Consider the following 20,198-nt stretch of genomic DNA (forward strand, 5'->3'; position numbering starts at 1 on the left):
AGATTTACAAGACTCTCTTTGACGAATGCCAGAAACAATTCGCATTGCCCTCTTCTGCAAGACAAAGATACAATGCGTATTGCATCTCTCGGAACCCCAGATGGTTACCGCATAAGAAAGGAAAGGAAAAATAAGTGCATAATATGTTGTAAGTAGAACATCAGTGTTTACAAAATGAGAAAGCCTACGCAGTACAAATATTCCAGAACTTATCATCTGCGCCACGTCGCTTATATGACAGGAAAAACTTGAATTTCTGTCAATAGATAAGCCCAAAAACTTAGCGCTTTGTTCAGAAAAGACTTCTACATCATCAACCCAAACACTGATTTTATTAGTGTTGATAACTAATCCATTTTCATGGAACCATTGGACTATCCGGTTAGATTCTACAAAGGTTTTGACCTCCATGATTTCACGACATTGGCTCTCTATCACAATTGATGTGTCGTCCGCAAACAAGCACAAGTGGGCATCTGAGATACATCTTCTAAGATCATTAATATATCAAATAAACAAAAAAAGGACCCAGAATGGAACCCTGGAGTACACCCGCCTTAACAGTTTGTACATCAGAATGCCAATGCTTTAAAGTGTTTCCATCCATAAAAGGCAATTCTACAACTTGTCGACGTTCTTTCAAGTAAGAAGAAAACCACTGCTTTGCGACACCACGTATACCAATGCTCTCAAGCTTTTTTAGTAGATGCTCATGAGGAACCATGTCGAATGCCTTTCGCAAATCGAAAAAGACACCAGAAGCAGATTTGCCTCTATCTTGATGACTTTATCAATGAAAGTAAACATAGCATTGACAGTTGACCCTCCTTTGACAAATCCAAACTGGTTGCTGAACAAAATATTATTTTGAATCAGAAAAGACCATAATCTACTTAAAGCTGCCTTTTCAAAAACCTTAGAGAACGTTGAAACAATGGAGATCGGTCTAAAGTTATCGAGATCATAAACTTTTCCTCTTTTGTGCAAAGGCTTTACGATAGCTAGTTTTAACACATCTGGAAAGGTTCCACTTTCAAAAGAACAGTTAACGAGATGCACGAGTAGTTCAGCAAGGGATTCCCAACATGACTTAAGCAGTTTAGATGACATGTTGTCATAGCCTGAGGATGTCTTTGCTTTTAAAGATTTTATAATGTCTGACATCTCCTTCCTACAAACAGGAGTAACAAATAAAGAATAGGTGTTATAGCAAGGAAGATAACCTGAAAAAACACTTCCAGCAGAAGTGATACCATTATGGGAAACATTTATAAAGAAATTATTAATAATATTTGTGACCAGCTTTGGATCACTCACATCAACTCCCTCTTCATCCTTCGCTGTAGTTTAACGTTAAAGCGTTTCTTGTACTATAACCGCTTCCTGAAGGTTGACCTCTTTCGTTACCCGTGTTCTTTGTTCTGGCCTAGCAATGATCAGCTGTATGACCTTGCTTCTTGCAGAAGCTGCAGTGAGGACGTGTGGAGTTTGCTTTCGATTTACATCCTGATTCCCTGTGCCGTTTTCTACGGCAATATCCACATTCCTTCATCTGCCTGTCTACAGAGTTCCTACATCTACAGTCTTTTGCTACGTGTCCTATCTTTCCACAGTTGTAGCATTTACCTGTTAAATTGTTTCCAAACACTTGCCTTGGTTTTCCTTTAAGTGGATTTGGTCTTTTTTAAGTTATTTATAGCTATCGCGGTAGTCACTGCTTCTCTAAAATTCTTTGGAAACTTGATCCTTGTTTGTCTGCCAATTTCTCCGTAAAGTCCTCTGACAAAGGCTTCCATTGTTCTTCGGTCAGCTTCTTCTTTTAATACTCTATTTACTTCTTCGTTATTGGTGGTTCTCAGTGTTGACTATGTCAGAGAATTGTTCAATAGTCTCTCCTTTATTTTGTCTGGTGTTAGCTAACTGTTCAAAATAATAGTGATCTGGTAGGCTATCTCCAAAACTTTCCTAGGGCAGACTTAATTTCTTTAAGTGTTGTAGCGTTTTTGCATTTTTCACCTGATTTTGAAAATTGTAGAGCACTACCAATTAACTTTAATCTCAATACTTGTAATGTTTGTGTTTTGTTCCAGTTGCTCAGTTCTCCTATGCCTTGAATGCTGTCGAAGAATGGCATGAGTAGATCGGCTCTCTCTCCGTCGTAGGGAGTAATGCTAGACACTAGCTCAAATGATGGTCTACTTGCTGCTCCAATTGTCATATCCATAGCGGATGGTGACATCTCTGTCCTGTTTAGCACAGAATTGCCCGCGATGGTTTCATCTAGGCAGTCCTGAAGAGACCTGACTTTAGTTGAAATGGCATCAAAAGCTTCTTGGAACTCAACGGTTTTTCCTTCGAATGTTACTGTAGAACTCATGATTGTTAATTTTGGAACGTGCTGCTAATGTGACATCTATTATACTAATCTTAATAACCTAAGATTTAATTCAGGAAACTCTACAAAATTCTACGAAGTTCAATTTCGACTATACGACTTAATTTATCACTTATGATAGCATAATAATATTTGTTCTTCAAAATCCCAAAAGTTTTTCTATAAAAATAAATTTTCCAATAACCAATCAATAATCGATAATCTATCAATACCCAATCAATACCAATCTAATCAATCAATCATGATCGATCGATGTTAGTGATAGTAATCCATATATATGATATACAACTAATTAGTAGATTAGCAATGTCTAATCAATTAAAAATATCAATTTACACAGTAAAGTACATGTACACTAATGTGACGTAAATATTTTAAATAACACACTGGAATAGCGTCTAACTCAAATTAATTTTTAAACACCAATATTTCTCAATTGCACCGAATGAAGATAACACATGGGGGTGGTGACTTCTGAGGTCGTAGTAATAAATACTCGAATAGCAAAGTTTACTTATAAGTTCAATTTCATCCGTGAAACTTACAAGCACCACTAGATGGTAAATTAAATGTATGCCTTGCCACGTTGCTGCCAATTAGAGTACAAGAACTAAAAACATATATCTGATAGGTGGGCCTAAAATATCCAATGTTCTATGGAATTATGCCTACGATGTTTTACTTTATAAAACATTAAGATTTTACTTCCCTTCGCAATGTGTAGACTCACAACCCGGGTGTCGGCGTCTTGGCACGAGATATTGAAGCTGTAGTCTAAGAAGGGTATGGTTATTTCTAGTCGGTAGTTACTAGAAGAGGAGTAGAAGTTACGAAACTGGTAGCCATCTACTCAAATAATACGTGAGATACGTGAGACACGTGAGATCCGTGAGCTCGCGGACAAGGCGCGCGAGGTCTAATCGGTCACGTAGCTGGGCTGCTACCAAGGGTTAGAATAAAATATTCATACGAGTGCCAATTAGGTAGTTACTCCGCCAATAATTTAGTTCCGGAACATTGGATAAAAAAAAATAATCTTAAATTATACTGGCTGACTAAGTTGTGAAATTTACATTATATAAAATCTAATTAACTAATTAACGTTACACAATAACAGCAATTATTTAAACCCAAAATATTAATTTTATCATAGTTATGACACTTTTGTTTAAAGAGTGCTTTTAAGTTACAAAGATTTAATAATTAATTTTTATCTGGAAACATTGGCATTCCTTACTAAATACTATTTAATAAGTATTCTTATCTTAATTTTAAAATGAGAAATAGGTGTCCTGGAATTGACGACCTGACATTGAAGTACACATTGTTACTCCATGTTAGAGTAATTCCATTTAATTTACTTGTTACTTAATAATCAATCACAAAATTAGCAACAAATTGTGTTATCATTCAATGCTGCATTCACTATTACACCACAGCACCTTTATTCTCTCTCTAATCTTTATGTCTTAGTTACTAATGTAGAATATTTTGTATTTATTTTTAAAATTAAATTTATCAAAATCTGTATGCTTGAAGGTTATTTTTTACGATAGAAGGATTGTGAAGGAAACAGGATTTTTTCCGGACATTTGCCATTGTTCAGTGAAACAAGAAACCAGTTCAAACAGAAAACACAAGAAAGGGTCTCACAGAAAAGTCAAAAATTGTACACCATTGTTGGTCCAAAGACCATCATATGAATTGGGATGAAGCCAACATAATACATCGGGTACCACATTTCTTCAAAAAGAAATTAATTGAGGCAACATACATTAAATTGGCAGACCAACCAATCAGTCAACCAACAGTCGAGATTAGGCCGCTTTGGTTACCAGTTCTAAAAAATGAACTAAGAAGTAAACCAAAAGTATCAAACGGATCATATATTTGTAATAAACCAATGCGGAGTCACAATATGGTTTTAAGAAGTTCATCTAGCATGAACCAATAATAACAAAAGGGCTCATTCCTGTCCCCCTTCCTTTTTATTTCTGCCATCTTTTTTGTCTGCTGTGACGATTTCCATTGGCTAGTGCCCTCTGGTCAGTCGTAGGTTAGTAGACGAATGCAGACGTATGGTGAAATGTATTCTATAGTTCAGTTTTAATGATTAGTGTTGTGTATAGTTTTTTATTAAGTGCACGTTTTTATATTTAGTGAAGTTTACAAACAAGATGGTGGTTGTGATTCCTGACTTCGGCGTGCTACAACGCTTTGGTATGATTTGTTTATTTTAGCCTAGTTTGTAATTATTTATTTATCCTTCCAACGGAATTACACCACTTGTACATGAAATAAGTTAAAAAGAGTATAAATTATTAATAGCACTAATATAATGTATATATAATTAAATAACAAACAGTGTTAAAATAAGTAATAAAAAAACAGCGAATTAGTAATAAATATAAGTTAACAAATAATCAATGAAAAGGTAAAAAAACAAAAACAATAATAAATAGGTAAATATAAAATCGAAGCAACAATAATAAATGTGTAGTGTATGATAAGAATTAAATAACAACTAAGTGATAACAGAATTTGACACATGCAAAAGTAACAATAAATAACTAGCGACATGCAAGAAAAGATAAATAATCAGGAACATGCGTAAACATAAAAAATATTATGCGTATTATGTTAGTTTTTTACCTGAAGAGATTGCAGATCTCGAAACGTAGTGTTACTGATTTCTTGTTTTACTGAACGATGGCAAATGTCCTGAAAAATCCTGTTTCCTTCACAAAATCTGTATATGTATTTCGACAAGACTTTCTTCGTTATAACACATGTCATGATAACAGATGAGCTATATCAAAGCCTGTCAATCATGAAGCTGAAAAAGTTAATTTCTATCTTTCTCTACGTCTGACTGTCCACTGGATATCTGGAAAACAAACTTACCTATAGTTGACATCGAAATTGTTTCTTATTTCATAGCTGACTCCGCCTACCGGGAAGAACCTCACGAGCCTTGTTCGTAAGGAAATAAATAGTTTTCGTATCATAAACTCACGCTTTCATTCGAGAATGCTATTTGTATTGTAAAGTAAATATGTACATAGTAAAACAAATACCTGCTATGACTTTTTCGCAAATTTCAAAGTTTTGTGGTGCTGACCACGGTGAACAAGACCACGTTGTCGTAAATGTAAGTTGTCTCGATTAACAGCTAATCTGTCGAGATTTTTTTCTAGCTCAGTTTTGTTCTTCGCTCCAATTCTATTACATTCTTCACTTTACTTCGAGTTTGGAATACAGATCTTTGAGCTCCGATGTCTAAATTTAATGTGGAGTTACGTTTGCCATGCATTACCGAATTAGATTTAATGTTTTTTTAATAAAATTCACTTTCTTAGAAAACATTCTAAAAAACACTAGAATGATTAGGCCTACCCCTTGATACTATTCATGTTCGTTTTTATTTTATTATATACGTACGTAAAATATAATAACATTTTATTATTTTTTATTATATTTTATATACGTATCAGTTTTATTTTCACCATTAAACGTGCATGTACAATTTGAAATTTCATGTATAAATACGATCTCTTACATTTCCAACCACTGTGTTTCATGTATTCAAAACCGTATACAAATTTTAATCTGGAGTATTTCATCAATCGCTAGTTGATTGCAAAGTAATGGTTGACGTTTATGTCATTCGTGCAGGAATTTATCTAGAACCGAGGTAGCTGAAATTTTTCAAATTCAATATTTTACAATTCTATATTGTAATACATAACATAATGTAAAGAATAAGCAGAACATATGTAATACAGTGGTTACAATAAAGTTGCCATAGCTTTCCGTATATTAAAGTAATTTTACTTTAGGCAATGAAGAAATCATTGAGAAGCATTTTGATAACACTGATTCGAAATATTTCAGATGTACTCGTACACCGATTATAAGCTTATTAAACTTCTACGAATATTCCAAATGTATTGTAATACGAACCAGTGTTTAACCCAGACGTTAATCTCACTTTGATTCAGGGGTTAATAAAGAAGGATAACAGAGGGTGGTACAGTCACTGCTGACTACAAAATTGTGAATAATTGATTACACCGTTTAGTGAAAGGTTCACTGCTTTATTAATGGATTTGTGATCACTGCAGTAATACTTTAAAAATTAATAGTTTCGTACGTATTAATAACTATGAAACGTTGGAGTATTTTTATCAAGGATTATTTATATATATATATATATATATATATATATATATATATATATATATATATATATATATATAATGGTGTATACATTTTACTATTATCTGCCAAAAAATGTAGAGAAGAACAAAAACCGTTACTTAATTTGTAATTTATCATTTTTGTGAAAGTTTTTATACAGAAATGTATGATTACATATTTTCAAAGTAAATTTTCTAAATGCGCGGGAAAGGGCTATAAGTTGCAAATTGTGGCGGTTGTAGTTACAGTGTTCTAAATAAGCATAAATATTATAAATCACACAAAACCCACTGCAAGCCTCTGCAACACGCGCGACAGCGTAACTCCTGGTAACTACTGTTACTGCATTGTCTAGTCTGTATTTCTCTCTGGTTTTACAGCATTAGTGGCTCAGCATGAAATAAAAGCAAACACATATGCAGCTGAAAAACTGCAGCAACATCAACACATTCATAACTGAAATCATAGATTAATATAGCATTTCCGAAACTTTTCCAAATTATGAAATAACAGTAGTGTTAGTTACAATACAATTTAGTCTTTACATTTTCTCGCAGTGCTGTGGACATTTTTAGAACACTTAAAGAAGATATTTTTGTCAGAACATGGCAGCTGGAACATTAGTCATAAGCGTACATTTTGTCTTTCTAAAAGGCTTTCACCCTACATTTAATTTAAATGAAGCTTCTTTTGTAAGAGATAAAGAGTCCTAGAATATGAAAACTACTTAGTTTTACTTAGCTTACATTGATTATTTATGACTAACATTTACTAATTTTGGACATAAAACCAGTGTGTTACTTGCTTCATGGAATGAAGACTACTGTAAGTGTTAAATACGTTATATAACAGATATTCAATAAAGGTTGGTACCGAGATACCCCCTTAGTCATTGGCTGTGCGTTAGCCAGGTCTATCACTCGGGGACATGGCAAAATATATCTTCTATTTATTCGTCAGTCCACAGAATATCTTGAGATCTAATTGAAACTAAGACTTGAATTTTGAGTTTCATTAACTTTTAGGTAAAATTAAGATCGACGATTTTGCATGATTTTCTAGGAGGCTTGGCAGAAATTAGCTAAACTGTGCCAGTTTAACTGTTTACAGGCTATTTCTCTAAAAACTGTTGGAATTACAGACTTAAATTTGTGAATGTACTCTTCATTCACGGTCGCTCGCAAATCTATCATCTGTCTGTTTTCTGGCTGCCTGTCAGTCTGCATATCTACCGCAGAAAACCACAAGAATTTAGACTATTTATAGACACCACCGACTTCGAGTATGGTACATGTCATTCCATGGGATTCAGTTAAACAGTTTGTGTGATAAATGGAGCTTTAGACTTGAAATTTTGCATAACATTTCATGTCTACATAGACGATAATGAAATAAATAATGCCACATATCATTCCGTGCAAAATTCCTGAAAATTAGCTATCCCTAACTGTCCCCAGGATATTTTGAGAACGAGTTGAGTTTTGACATTTTGCATGGACCTTCACTTTTACGTAGAAAAAATCAAATTCAGTGATAGTGAATATCCATCTATGGTATTAGGATGAGCGTTAGTGAAGTTCTGTGACAGTTTGGGAGATTTTCTTGATATTTATTTGCGCTAGTTATAGATGAAACTTTTTTCTACAGACAACAATTGATTTTGATGATAGAGCATGCACATTTATGGGATTTGGCATAGTTTTGGAAAAGTATACCACTGAGGGAGATACCTCGAGAACGAATAGAGCTATGAAATATATATCCAAGATTGAGTTTTATGAAGTTCTTCTAGGCTGTTGTTCGTCTGGCCAGAATAACGTCTAGATACGCCCATTGGTTTGAGACAACGAAGGTCCAGAGTGGCAGCAGTCTAAAAACTAGGAGAATTACAAGTAACGCGTAGTAAGTACTTTTTATCGATACTTAGGACAAGCAATGGTAATTTTTGATAATTGAAAATGTATATCCCATCAAGATGTCGTCGAGATAACAACAATTATTTCCATATAAGTTAATCATTACATAAGGCTACTTAATATTTTTGTAAAGAAACAATATTTGAACAACTAACTTGGCTCAATTTAACATAGTCTCCAGGAAATAATAACAATTAACTTTAGTAAAACTTAATATTACAGTAATTGTGATTAATCAATCATTACTCACAATACCTGGTCATTTGGCGTGTAAAATTACAAGTCAGGGAGGCACATTAATGACTGTAACCACTTATTATACGTAATACTACTAGGTAGAAAGGCTAGGTTAGGTTTATAGATTAGATAACATATAGTTGGTATTAGTATGCGTAATGGTGAGATAAAGTAATAATAAGAAATTGTATGCACTTTAGCCAACTTCAGTCAGATAATATGTATAATGGCTGGATAAAGGGAAAACATAGAATTACTAATCGCATCATGAAAAATCACATGCTAATATACGTATATTGACCCATATTATATTTAAAGCTGCATTAATTACTTTGGCAGTAACAAATATATCACAATTAAACGTAATTTTGGCAAACTAAACCCAATGTTGGATATTTAAAGACAAAGTGCAGTAGTGTAATGATTCGTAATAAGGTCATCAAACACTCTATAGTTATTTTTCATTAGCTAATAAATCAAAATAATATATCAAGAATATTCTATGATGTGAAAAAATTGCATGTTACAATTATTATAATCTATCATAGCATATTGGGAGTATTCAGTTACCTAGACTTATTGCGTTTGGCGAGGAGAAAATATAACAGTACTCTGATATAATTATACTTTAACTTCCTTAAAGGACATTAGATCTTGTAATTGACAAAGTTTAACCGCCAGTTTATATGAGTATGAAATTGTGTTCAGTTTTTGGAATTGCAATTATATTAATGAAAACTGTTAACTTCGTCAAGGTAAGTTGCTTATAAGTTAAATGCATTAGAAATATTACATTTTTATTTAATATATAAAGAGAAGAGAGTTTACCTATGGGAATGTATCATTGAGGGGTAAAATGTATGTTATCTCAAAATTAGTAAGCTCTTCGATAGACTAAAACACAATCAGATTACTTGTTACAAAACGTTTTAAGAACAAAATGAATAAATTATTTTAAACAATATTTAAATATAGTCAAGATACTCATGACCTTTACTTATTTACAAAGTCTATTGCGAAAATTTTTCACGAAGATAGCTAAAAAAAAAATATGGAATGTTTTAGTGCAGTATAAGTTAAATATAAAAATATTTTAGATATACAACTAATTTCTTTTATACATAAATTAGAAATGTAGTACACGAAATTCGAGTATTTATTAATTATATGTACACACCTCTAAAAGATAAAAGTACTTTGATACATCTGTTAGAAGACGGAATCTTATCATTTATTAAAAAAGTATGAAACGCAGTTTTTGTAAATTAGTAAAAACTAGTCTTGATACATTTTTCTAAGAAAACGATAGGTCTAATTGTTAAATTCATATCTGTTAAAACTCCAAATGAGTATATAAGGATATCTAAAAAAATTAAATAAACGTGTAATTATTTATGAACGATCATCATATACTGACTTGTACACAGTACTAATCATATTGTACATCAGGGAAATGAAGAGGAATAAAGAAAACGCTAAAAGTTTAAATTTTTGGGTAGACTTTGTTGTTTGAAACTTTAACCGAGTAAGAGTAAAATAAGAGGCACTTGAACGTTAACTATGGTTCAGTTTCCTTGAATGTGTTTTATCGAGTATTTAACCCCTTTAAGGGTGAGCGTCGGCGCTAGCATCCACTTAAAGGCTTTGAGATAGTTCAGGCGATACTTACTTCTGCATTCAAGTGACGCCGTAATATTCTCTAGAACAAAGGGAAGTTTGTGTACCCTACGTCGTCAGTCCATTGAACAATTGTTACTTGTGTAACAATTCTGAAGTTAAGTTAAGTTGAATGAAATCTTAAATATAATTCTTTACTAAAGTATAAAAATCACAACTATAATCCAAAAATACTTGGAATGTTGTATCATGTAATAGCTGTAGATCTATACGGTAATATAATAAGTGACACTGAAAGATTGGCGTACGAATTTAATAAATATTTTTATGTGTTGCAGAAGAAATGAGTGCAAAAATAAAAAGAAAAAGGAATGTAGATGATAATAAATTTTTAAAATGTTTTAAACGAAAGTGTGTTAGTCGGTAAATGTTTTTGACCCCTGCAACACTTGATGATCTCAAAACAGCAATTAATTCCTTAAAGAGCGTACTTCGCCGGGTCTCGATGGATTTGACACTTTATTGCTGAAAGAAATATATAGTACAAATACATAGTGCTTTACTTTTTTATGAATTTAAATTTTGAAATAGGAGAATTTCCAGAAAATTTAAAAGAATCTATGGTTACACCGATACATAAAAAAGTTACAAGATGTTTTGTAGTAACTAAAGACCAATATCACTGCTATATTCTTTTACTAATATATATGAGAGAACTATTTAACTAAACGTTTTGTAGTTACTAGACAGTACAAGCTTTTTTAGTGTAAATCAATATCGGTTTAGGAAGAGAATTGGCACCGAACCGGCGTTGGTGGAGGAGTTTCATGGAGAGAGTAGCTAATAGATTGAATAATGTATAAAGTATTAGGACTACTTTTAGACGTTACAAAAGCTTTCGATGCTGTTGATCACAAATAACTTTGAAAAAGTTATATGATTATGGAATAAGAGGAATATAATTTATTTTAATAATATAACATTTATGTAGTAGTAAGGAACCAATGTATTAAAGATAATGGGTTCGTAGGTGAATTTGCAATAATAAAATATGGAGTACTTCAGGGGACTATATTGGGTGCAAATCTGATACAATTTTATATGGTGGAAGTTTTATGGTAGTGTACATAGGTACATCGTTTGGTGATGATACTTGTTTATGCTTTGTCGAATGTACAGAAGAAACTATTTATGATAATATAAATCATGACCTAAAGGCCTCTAGGTGGTGGTTTACAAAAAACAAAATTCTATTAAATCCTGAAAAAACTAAATGCATACTTCTGTCCTTGAGTGGAAATATGCATGTCAAAAATGAAATTATGTACTAACTTTACGACTCTATAAGTACTAATAGAGAATGTAACGAGAATTGAGAGTTAGAAGAAAAGGGGGAATCACTAGTATACTTGGGGTTATTGTTATACACGGAGTTACATTGGGCAAAGTTTAATACTGTAGTTAGAATCTTTTTTTTTTTTTAAATATGTGTCATATATCGACCTCACAAGAATTCTACATGTTTTTTTAATCAAAAGCAATTAAAAAACGTGATACTATATTGGGGATACGTATATAAACACATTTGAAGACATTAATTACTACTTTTAAACATTTAGTAAGAAACATTAAGAGAAAAAGTAAGACTGAACCAACGTTTTCATTAATATTGCGTTATAAATTTTAAATTTTAAGGAGTATGTATGTACTTATATAACTCATAAACATATTCTTTATAAGAAGTAAGAATTATTAATCTTTAAGTAAATACAATGCGAGACTATAGCCGTTTCTATATGGCACCTAAAATTTAAAAAGCTACATAGAATGAAATTGATTTTAAAGCAACTTAAAATGGCTTTTTGAATTATAAGATTCAATTTTTACTATTTCAATTTATAATATGAAATCACAAGGAAGCAATTGTCTATATTAAATATTGTAACATGTTAACAAAACTTTAATTTTGTTATTTATTATTTGAGTGTTGAGCACTGTTAAATTCATATTAATACGTTAGTGTATAAAGGTATACACACACACACACACACACACACACACACACACACACACACACACACACACACACACACACACACACACACACACACACACACACACACACACACATAAACACATGTATGTATGTATGTGCACTATCCATGACATTAGTAGCTTTATAATTTGTTAAACATTTTTATACTCGTAGTAAAAACTTTTGAAGAGGTCTGTTTCACAAATTTGTTCTGAAAATGTATTATTATTAATTTATTATGATGCATGAGTTCATTTAGAGGTTTTATTTTATTTTGTGCTATATGTATTTCACACAAAATATTTGTATTGTAGTAGGTTATAAGCAACAAAATTTCAAGAGTACATTATTTGGGATTGGCACTAGAATAAATATTTTTTTTTAATACATAAAAAATAAATGTTAAGTAATTTCTTGTGTTTTTAAGATGTACTTAAGTGAAAAAAATGGATTATACTTTTCAAATATGTATCTTACACAATTTAACAATATTAAAATTGTTTATAAACAGTCAACTAGTCTAATCTTATATTTTTCCTATCTAATCAAAGGTAATAATACCTTTTATAAAGCCATGTGTGTTCACATACCTTAATGCCGGTATGTTAAACATGTATGCTTTTGTTTCGTTTAAAAGAAAAATTAAATTTCATATTTTACACAGTATTTTTTAACAGTGTAGGCGATAAAAGGATAATAACTATTAGATATTACCGCTCAGAATACATGAAAATTTGTTTACCAGATAATCACAATCCAGTTCAAAAGTACTTTAATATGGATTGTGTTAGCTAACTAAGCATTATAACCTGCATAAGTTTGTTGAATATAACCTCATTATTTTTCAATGTAACACCGACATCAGAACACCTTCAATGTCCTAGAGAGTTTTATTTTATTTATTATTAGTCCTAAAAGTGTAAAATAAAACATGCAGCACTTAAAAAAAAAATAGGACATAACATGCCGAAATATGTTTGTAAACAGCTGACTCCGTCATTATTCTTGTTCAGGACTTTAATGAAGATTGACGTATGAACGGAATGCGTTTTAGTACCAAATTCTTTTTTCATGCTCTTCTAAAATGTTTAACTTTCATCGAACAAAAGTGTATTATTAGTCCTAAAAGTGTAAAATAAAACATGCAGCACTTAAAAAAAATAGGACATAACATGCCGAAATATGTTTGCAAACAGCTGACTCCGTCATTATTCTTGTTCAGGACTTTAATGAAGATTGACGTATGAACGGAATGCATTTTAGTACCAAATTCTTTTTTCATGCTCTTCTAAAATGTTTAACTTTCATCGAACAAAAGTGTATTATTAGTCCTAAAAGTGTAAAATAAAACATGCAGCACTTAAAAAAAATAGGACATAACATGCCGAAATATGTTTGCAAACAGCTGACTCCGTCATTATTCTTGTTCAGGACTTTAATGAAGATTGACATACGAACGGAATGCATTTTAGTACCAAATTCTTTTTTCATTCTCTTTCAAAATGTTTATCTTTCATCGAACAAAGGTGATCAGTTTATGTTGTACGAATAAGTAATAATAAAAAACTGTTTCTATAACTTTTACATATAAGTTTAATTTAAGATTATATAAAAAGCTAAGTTACACATTTGACATTGTAAAAGCTAACTATATTAAGTTATCGATTATACTTATATTTTATTAGGTTTTATAATGAGAAGGTAACAAACAACGCTAAGCATTTTAACTATTCAAGTCTTGTATAATGTTTAATTATAAGCAAGTTAGTTATAAAGTAAACTATTTCTGGAATGCTCTAACAATATGAAAGGTAAGTGGATATAATAAATCCCCTCTTAAGGTGGTTTTCAGTAAGAGAACTGTTTGAGATAGTGACTTCCGCATCCGGTTCCTGTGCCGGGATCTACTCAGTTGTACGAGGAAGTCTCAACAAAGAAGTAGGTCTGAACCAAGACGCTCTTCCATCTTCGTCAAAGTATGAAACGAATTTTCATGCATTAAAACAGATTAATAGTGTAATAAATATTGTACTATAACATACTATAGTAAATTATTGTTACATATAACAGTAAGTAAAACTTAAATTATTAAGTCGTACATAAATAATTACCAACCATGCGCCTTACTTTTTTAACCCGAGTATTACAAATATGTTCATTTCTATTAAAATATTACACATTGCAGAGGAATCCAAACGATCAATAAAGTTTTCTTCCATTAATTTGATTATTTTCTGTTTTTAATGCGATGCCATTTAAATTCTAGAATTCACAATGATAACTCTTCGTACCATTTCCTTGCACTGATCTCAAATGGATACAACCTGCAAAGCATAGATCACTTGTGTCTATAACATCATGGATTGAATAGAAGCCAACTGGTGACATTCATATATTAGTCCTCAGGTGGCAGTGAGTATTAACCTAAGGGGTGTTTATGTGTGCAAAATACGTGCGCCTATATACGTCTTGTTACGATTATTGTATTTTCATCCAGTTCAAAATTATGTTGAAAGCTTCAGTCTCCAGTTTTACGTGACCTTGATTCGTTTACAAACTAAACTTTGTACAGACAGGCTGGACAGTGAACTAAAACTGTTTAAAAATATATTTCATCATATCATACTAAAGTGGGAGAACCGTTCTATAGATAATTTCAATTTAAAACAAATTAATAACTACTAAGTATAAAATCTATATAATAAATATCACTAAAGATGTTAATTAAACTCAGCAAAGTCATTATTTTACAAAACTAATTATGAACTAAAATATGAGTTAAGATTTCGCTTTGCCGATTTCCTCACCAAGAGACTGCTTTAACCACTGGAAAACTCCTGCTATGTTTTGGCTCGGTATCAAAGCTTGGCACAGAATTGCCCAAGTTGGCTAACTGTTATTGGGCAACTTCAGACATCTTAGCCTCCTCGACGAGACGTTTTCTTTATTGGAATTCTTGCTTTCTTGAGTTGAAGGTAAGTGAATTCGTCAAGATACATGATTTAGAAGCTTACATTCTGCTCCATGATTTTCCTTGAGTGGTCCAAAAAACCTAAGAGACATATTACAACTTTCCAGGACGAAAAATTTGTCTTTAAATTTAGGAAGTAATCATAAGGAATTAATTTCAGTGCCTAGATTTATAACACGGGTTGTACGTTAACTTGGCATCACACATGTACATGGCCCTATCACTTTATTATATAACATTTCTTCCCAATTTTCTACCTTGTAATGTCTCAACAGTCAGAAGGTGACGTGCTAGAGCCCTGTAATCTCAAGTTCACGTTACACGCTTGTAGCGACTCTAATTCTAAGCGCGTGTTACTAATTCGAGAAATTATAGAACCAACCATTACATATATCATTCATCGGGCGTTTATATTTATAATAATAGGTTTTTAATGAATTCTGATGAAATGTGCACAGTTTGAATTATGGTATTTAACTGAGACACGATTTCTTTATAATTAAAACCCTCTTATAAATTGCAATGACTATACAAAATATTGATAGCAATCAGTAAAGATTTAGTGGGTGCCAAAATGCAATGTATTTGGTGCAAGTTTCTTTATGCAAATTATGATGAAAAAATTACAAATTACATTCCTGTGTGTCTGTGCCATAATGATATCTCGAAAACGAACTGACATCTTGAAATGGTCCCTGCAGCTTGATCTCTATGGCAAAGTCAGGGAGTGCCGATGGCCGAGCGGTCTAAGTAGTTGGACTTTGGGTCTGAGTTAGAGATAACGCAGGTTCTAATCCTGTGCTATATGTGACCATTCCACTTTTTATCAGTACCATTGACCTTGTACTGTATCGACTCTCCCCCTTATTCTGTTTCATAAGATCCTCGTACAGGCCAGTGGCACATGAAGGTAGACAGAATAAGGCTTAAAAAGAGGATCGGCCTCTCCTTTAAAAAAAAAGTCGAGTTCGATGACGGATCATATTCCTCCATGTGATTTGGCTGATCATTAGCAAAGTGTAATATCTCTAGAATAAAATCAACCATACACTTGAAGTTTCTCTGGGTCTTTAGGTCTTATTACCTTATTTTAATTATTGTAGAACCAATAGTCCTGTTAATAGATGGCAAAGAAAAGGTTACGACTATACGATACACAACTATACAAATTCGTAATCGCCTATTTTTATAATTATACCCCCAAATTGTGGATTAATATCGCGTTAGTTCAACGTGAATAATATAAATATTTTAAGTTTAAAAATCTGGAAATTATTTATTTATTACATTATTTTTGCGCAGTGGTCATAAAACTAAATTGATCTATGATCTATTTTTTAAGTCTCTTGATTTATCTTATTTTTATGACAATGCGATTTGCGGTCCAGCTACAATGTAATTATCAGTAGCAGTTAAAAAGCTTAACATTATTAATATTTAAAAAAAACCCCAAACAAGTTTAAACGTATTACAACCATTTATTGTAGTGGTAATTGATCAGCTTGTTACGCCATTTTGTTTCAATATGGTTGTCATCCAAACATATTTACGAACCTACATAAAAAGCAAATTATTCTGGAATGCTCATGGCATTTTCTAAACATGTAGTAACTAAAAATGTATCACAAAGTATTTTCAAGATACAGTTTACGGTTAGATCCCATAAGGAATTCTTTTCATCGCCGAAACTGAAGATAAAAACAAGTTAAACAACCAACAACTTGGTACAACCATTCATTGCGTGTTGTGAACGTTTATACTTTAACAAATTCACATCTTCTTTCTTTTAGAGGATAGAAGGGAAATATTAAATGTGATTGGAGTGCGTATGACGTTTACCAACCTCTGTGTTATACTGACTGGTTTTTTTAACCCCATGGGATAAAAATAATAATATATAAGTTGTTACAAAATTTACATACTTCTTCCCACTCGCGGGGGGGGGACTGTTTACTGATATGTACAAGGACATCAAAAATATACACTGAACGCAAATAATTATTATCACTTTGAATTCACTTTTAATACATAATTAGAGAACAGAATTTAATACAATTAATTTCATATGCGCGTAGGTAATTAAACATGCAAGGATTATTTTACACATAACGTGTATAAAAGTAGTGTGTGGGTTATTTCTAAATTTGGTAGCGCCTCACCAATATTAGTTGGCTTCCACAATATATCACGGAGCAATTTACAGCTGACAGGTCAATTTAGAATTCGGCAGGTAAGAGACGATGGTGATCGAAAGTGTCAATATTGACGCAGACCCTAAGAACATTGGCAATATTCAAGTAAACTTTCAGTTATATAATGTTTTGTACATTCCAAGTAGACACTGAGTTGTTTGTACGAAGCATAATGCCTTACGAACTTTAAATGATTGATAAATGACATTACAAATTGTAGGATTATAATTATTGAATATCAAAGTACAAAAGGGAACAGTTATACATATATTTTGTCTGAAACCTATCATTTAAAAATTAATACTTTAACTATAGTATTTTCCCGTAAACATTTTTATTAACTTCTTTTTAAAATAAAATATTTTAACGGACAATCTAGTTAAAGTAAGAAATTCAAACATCCAGTGTTTGCTAGGCATCATGCGCAGTCTTGTTCAAGTTGGGCAAAATCCTTAGAGGATTTGATGGTGCCTGCTGTTGTAATTACTATTTCCATTAAAAATACCAAAAATAATATTAATCATCTACTAAATGACTTATAAAATATATAACTCCTAATAGAATTTGATTTGGGTCTCTGATTCTCGTGTACTTTTGGTTCATATTACCAAAAAGTTTTCATCAATAAAATATCTACACACATATATACATACCAATGTTGTTCGACTCCAAGAGTTTAACTATATATTTTTAAACTTCGAATTAAAAATCTATAGGCCACATTAATTTTTTAATACAGTTTCCATGTAACCATAGAGTTGAGTTTTTTTTTAATTTTAGCTCACACATAAACATATTCGCATTGCAATTTAAAGTGTCTTTATTAGTAACCGAACTTAAGAAAAGTCAACTGATATAAAAGTAAGAAAATTAATTTGACATATATCAAATTTGCATACCTTTAAACGTCAAGCGTCAAACGCTACTATAATAATCTTAGCATATATATGACAATAGTGATACTACATATATTATTAATCCAAATAAACATACACTGCGTCCTTCAACGTTAACCTTATTCATGAGTGAACGTAGTGATCGAAACTATCCCGTAGGTACCAAAAGTTTCTGTTAATTATAAGTTTTGGGACGAAACTAAACAAAAGTTTAGAGTTAAATTATCAATGCATAATGTTTTAACCATGCATACAAGTTAAACTGCAAATCTCGTACACTTACTTAATACCTCATTTCATATAAGCGTTTTATCTATATACGCGTCTCTTTTTATATTAACAAAAATTTAAAACTGTTGCATAATTTCATTATAGTACACAAACACAGTGTAGTGTGTAGATATTCGGTTTAATGTATTTAGAAATTCTGTTACGGGAAAATGAACATAATCCCCGTACAAGAAAGATTTTACGCAACTAGATTGAAAGATGTAATAAAAGTGTTACAATATTTGACCTTATTGAAATAACTAAACTAAAGCTAGGAGAGTACTATTTTTAATAAACTATATTCCTAAGACAAATTCAATATTTTGTTAAAAATACTTATACCTCCAGAAACTATGTATCAAGTAAGGATATAATCTTGTGACCTTCGCTGGTCTCTAGTATCCTTAGAAAGGGTACCTTCTACCGTTTCATAATTAGTTTTTAGAAACTTTAAAGCCTCTGTTAAGGTCACGCACTTTAGAAACAAAACATTTGCAGTTGTGGAGATTTATTGCTACAGTAATATGTAAATGATTTATAGATTTGCTTATGTTAATACTTAAATTTTCCAAGGGGCCGTGAGTTCCAAGCGTTGGATTAAAATACTACATGTCAAATACATGTCTAGACATATCCAACAGTTGTGTAGAATATACCTGGGTAGTATGCGGGGATATAACTTACTTTCTGCCAATTTTCAGTTTAATCTGCATATGTTTGTGGCCAATTAAGTTTGACTAATGTTCCTTAACATTGAATTTGTGAGACTGTCAAAACTCATTCAATACCTGTCTTGGTTAATTTGTCATCTATGAATGTAAAAAAACATTTTTAGTTAAAAATTAATAAGTTAAATAAACTTTCAGTGGAAATAATTAAAATGATTGGTTTTCATTTGGCTTACTAATGCATCACTGCTTTAATTAGATAGAAACTGTTGTCAATGGTCTAAGCCATAACGATTATTAGTTGCTATGTAGAGAGATCTTCCTTTGATACTAACATTACAGCCTCCAACTTTAGAATTGTACTGCGACAACGCAAATCTATAGTACCTAATGTATATTTCCAAGTACGTTTTATTAGTGTTTAAAAAGTGAAAACAAGAAACGGAAACCGTAGCTTCTATTTCGTTTTTACTTGAATTGTTTCTATGAGTTGAGAAATCGGTGACTCAGCATGGTAATAACTAACAATACCACTTCAAAATTCAGGTAAAATTAATATATTATATACCATTTCGAGTTTTGTATCACACGACTATACAAGGTTCAAGCATTTCTACTGTTATGTTTGTACTAAATCAAAATATTCTACTTTAGTAATTCAATTTAAAATAATAAGATTGTATATAAAAACCCAAAAGAAAAGTAAGTCTGTTTCACAGTTTTGTGGATTTTGGTGCGAATATAAAAAATAAAGACCAATATGACCTCCGAAATTGTGCAGATCCACGATAGAAGATCAAA

This window comes from Homalodisca vitripennis, chromosome 7, assembly GCF_021130785.1.
Source record: "Homalodisca vitripennis isolate AUS2020 chromosome 7, UT_GWSS_2.1, whole genome shotgun sequence".
Classification (NCBI taxonomy): Eukaryota; Metazoa; Arthropoda; class Insecta; order Hemiptera; family Cicadellidae; genus Homalodisca; species Homalodisca vitripennis.